Genomic DNA, 5000 nt, shown 5'->3' with positions numbered 1-5000 from the left:
CTGTATCTAATTCACACATCCGGAATTCTCTTGATCTTGTGGAAAAATTAAATAACATTGTACTAAACCCTAGCGATATTTTTGTCAGTTTTGATGTATGTTCTTTGTTTACAAAAGTCCCTGTTGACTCTGTGCTAGAATATTTAAGTAATGAACTTGTACTGCATGAATTGCCTATGTCCGTTAGTCACATAATTTCCTTAATTAAGTTATGTATTTGTGATTGCAGATTTATTTTTAATGGAGAATATTACCAACAAATATTTGGTATGGCCATGGGTAACCCTTTATCACCTCTCCTTTCAAACTTATATATGGAATTTTTTGAGAGACAACACCTCCCGAATATCACACTTATCCCCTTAAAATGGTACTGATATGTCGATGATATCTTAGTAGTCTTACCTGGTGGTATCGATGTAAATGATTTACTGTCTAAATTGAATAATTTAGTGCCATCCATAAAATTCACTGTTGAAATTGAAAATAGCAATGTCATCCCTTTCCTAGATGTATTAATACATAGAGAATCTTTCCAATGCAAATTCAGTATTTATAGAAAACCCACAAATAATTTAACATATGTACATTTTTATTCTGGCCACCATCTTAATATTAAAATTTCAATTTTTATTCTATGTTCCTACGCACTTTGCGTATCACGAGTCCACAATATCTGGACCAAGAAAACAACCTAAATCTTAGTCTGGGAATGTACCATTTGCACCCATATATTTGTAAGATGTTTATGAAGGACCTTAAAATAAATGAACAACTAATAAATTAGTCCCACATGTATATAGTTATTATTTCTTTCTCTCTCTCTCTCTCTCTCTCTCTCTCTCTCTTTGTTTCGATATTTTCTCTCCCTCTTTCTCTTGCTCGATATATATATATATATATATATATATATATATATATATACATATATATATATATATATATATATATATATATCTAAGTCTTATCGCTTGGCGATAGACTTTTTGTGTTCTCCTTACGACTGTCATTCGTAAGTAATTTTTGGTTCCTCTCATCTCCCTTGGATATCTTAGTAGAGAGGTTCTTCCTTGACTAGAGGAGATGATTCAAAACAGGCAAGTTGACAAGATAACAACTTTATTCTGTAACTCCATACTAGGAGATGCAGCTCGGTCGGACGACCGATATGTTTGATCGTTGGCGTGGAACTGCCATTCTAAAGCATCGCGTCGATAGCGGAACATTAGCTATCTCAGCAATTCATATAAAAACACATACGTAGTCCGCCGGCTCGGAAGTTACAAGTTTCCGGCGTAGGTTAACAGGTCAACCGCTTCCCATGGAAGTTGTTGTGCAAAGTTATCATAAACATAAAAATGTTGACAAAGCTTTGAGCTAGATCAGGCTACTGCAGACAGCGCATAGCGTAATCTAGGTCTGCTTTGGTCACGTAGAACCCTCCTAATGCCATGACCCCAGGTCATTGGTTTATATTTACAGATCTTGTAAATTATATATATATGTAATTATTACATATATGTATATATATATATATATATATATATATATATATATATATTATTTCTTTCGTCTTTTCATTAATAATAATTTTTTTTTTGGGGGGGGTTTTGATTTGTGTAAAAATTCCTGATATTAAATTGTATATGCTCCCCGTGGTTTTTTTTCAAATTGTACTGTTTTTCTGGGAAAATCACTTGTTTACTGCGTGTATCCTTCAAGGTGTGGCTTCCCTCAGGCGACTCCTCCCTTCTGTTAGAGTGAAAATCGCCCTTATTGCTTGCTAATTTTGTAGTGTCAGTTTGTATATTAAGCTTTCTTTTGACTATGTTGTTCTCTGTAAAATCAATTTGCCTCAGTAAAGGGTCCGAATAGGACCGAAAGTACTTGGTTATCTCGCTTTTTCATTTTTTCCTTCGTGGCAAAAAACCTTTATTGATGCATAGCATCACGTTTTATATACTTCGTGATCAAGTTATTCATATATATATATATATATATATATATATATATATATATATATATAATATTTATATACAAATAAAGGTTTTTGCCACGAAGGAAAACTGAAAAGCGAGGTAGCCAAGAACTTTCGGTCTAGCACGACCCTTTTACTAAGGCATAACTGATCATACAGAGGAAAAAACATAGTAAAAGTAGGCTTAATATCCAAACTGACATTACAAGATCAGCAATAAGGTCGATTTCACTCTACAGAAACGAGGAAACGCCTGAGGGCAAGATTAGCGATTTATAGGCAGCCACTCCTTGGAAGAGCAAAACACGTCGTCAACAGCTGATTCATCCAGAAAACAATACACTTTGAAGAAACAATGAAGCATATACAACTTATTACTATGAATTTTACAAAAATGTTCCCAAAATAATTATTGAAAAGACGAAAAAAGGATATAAATATATCGAGCAAGAGAGAGAGAGAGAGAGAGAGAGAGAGAGAGAGAGAGAGAGAGAGAGAGAGAGTTTATTGTTGAATGTTAAGACGACAACTTTTTCTCTTTCTTTCTCTTTTATTTCTTATTTACTCTTTCCGGACAACAGCATGTTAGTCAGGGCAATACAATAATAATGATTTTCAATGGAATACAACTGATCACATGCAGACCAAGCAGCCGGAAGTGTAGGAATGATTGAAGTGCCCATCTAACATAATAATGCATTTGTATACCTTCGTTTTACAAATGAACCTAAGTATTTGTATATATTTAAATTAATATTGACTGGTCTTTGTTATACAAATTAATCAGAAATTATTTTCATGAATTAAAGGATACATGATAATGATTTTCGATGGAATAAAAGCCCAACTTTAATAAGCACATGATTAAATATTTTTTATATTTTCTTGTAGGATTGAAAATCTGTAAAATAAATTCTAAATGTTGGATTTGCTTTGTATCGTGTTTCTCAAAAGTCAAACGCATGTAAATTTATATTTAAAAAGCGCGTACATTACACGCAATGAAAATACTTTAGAAATGCTCTGACGTATTCATAACAGCATAACATAAATGTAAATTGACATTGCAAAGCCAGAACAACACAAAAGAGACAATACAAAATACAGAAAATCCGGCGAATTTCACATTAATTTCTCAGAGGCGGAATGTTTTCGCGTTAAACTTTCTCCTTTATGCTGTAAACACAATTTATGGCCCAAATAACGAATGGATTGTTGGATCGAACTTCAGTATTCTCTCTCTCTCTCTCTCTCTCTCTCTCTCTCTCTCTCTCTCTCTCATGCAATACATTTAACGTATGTCAGGCGAAATCCAAACATACCTATCCCGCTAAATCTTCGTGACCAACACATTTTGATATTTACGATGAAAAACATTTGCCTGTTCACCTGACACTGATCCTTCTTCAAGCAGATTATATCTCCCCGCTCACGTCTCCTTTGTCCGAGATTCGTTTCTATTAAGTGCAGGTTCGTCAGATTACTCGCTAGATGGTAGCATGCGATGTTTCTCTGAAAACGGAAAGATGCAATCCAAACGACGAGAACCGTTTAACGTGAGTTGGTTTTCGCTTTTTGTAATAGAAGGAAGTGCACAATCTTGCCTTAGCAATTACATGTCATTCCTTAACAAACATCAGAAGTTACGTGCTAAACGTGAATGAAGTCCTCTATTCTGATTAGAATATTGTTCGTATCATTCCGGCTGCGAGCTTTGCTCAGTCCATCTATTAATAATCTGCTTTGGGAATAACTGCTGTCTAAAGCCGTCAAATACACCATATCGTTCTGTCCTGTACTTTAGTTCCCTCAGTTTCTCATTTCCTTTTTGAATAGATGATGTTTTACTCCCTCTCTCTACTGGATCAAGATCACAGCCTTTGATGTATATATTTTTAACGCATTCTCTCCAAGTTCACCTTTTGTTGGAGAGAGTACCATTCTGAAAATTCTGTGTTGTAGACATTTCCAGGTCCAATTTCTTGAGAATCGCAAGTTAGTAATTTATTTTCTCTCTTCTGTAGGTTTCCCTTAAAAAATATAACTGTTGAAATCTCGTATCCATTTTTTTTCATAAGCAGTTTTGTCCTGTAATAACAGAAAACTATTAAAGCTATATTTTCCAAGCTTAATAACTTTCAGATTACTTGTCTCTGTAAGTTCGCATAAAAACATGAACAATACTGTTTTCTGATTCTTAACGTAATTTATATTGGGTTTCCTTTGCTTTCGAACGTTTTTATTATTCATTTTATTATTTCAATTTGTTATTTTGTGTTATGTTTTGTTCTACACTCAAACGTTTTAATCACTGTACACCACACTTTTTCATTTGATAATTCTCTCTCTCTCTCTCTCTCTCTCTCTCTCTCTCTCTCTCTCTCTCTCTCTCTCTCTCTCTCTCTCTCTCATTAAGGACCATCCTTTAATTACCTTTGTACAACTAAGCAATCACGTTATGTTAGCTCTGTTAATGAAATACCCTTCCGAAGGGAAATAAAGGGTAATTACTACCAGCATTCTTACGTAAATTCCTGTTACGCAAACATCTCATTTCCAGTTTCTCTAAAATTCTAAAAAAATTTGAAAAGGAAATAAAAACTCCTAATCCATTTCATTACACCAAATAAAAAGGAAAAGTAATTTCAGTCGTTTGGTTTCGTTTTCAAATATAGATTAATTCTAGATACAGGGATATACTTTTAGGTGTGGAGAAAAAGAGTATCCATTTTTCGTTTTATTTCTTTACTCAGTAGGAAGGGAGTTCTCATGAAAAACACAGTTAATTCTCATACCTTTGAATTCGTCAATGATTTTTTTAGTCGACGAATTCATTGTTATTTTGTTACTTCATCTAACGAGAAAGGGATATACACAGAATATGCACAAAGTTGTTATACGAATCCATCGCACTTACGATTCTGATACGTTAAGAGGTCTTGTAAAGGTACAACGTAAAATTAAAACATTAATTTTAATTTCTAATTTTCGTAGTTTTATATTAATATAACAGAAAAGCCAT

This window comes from Macrobrachium nipponense, chromosome 7, assembly GCF_015104395.2.
Source record: "Macrobrachium nipponense isolate FS-2020 chromosome 7, ASM1510439v2, whole genome shotgun sequence".
NCBI lineage: Eukaryota > Metazoa > Arthropoda > Malacostraca > Decapoda > Palaemonidae > Macrobrachium > Macrobrachium nipponense.
Note: the sequence above shows the minus strand (reverse complement) of the source record.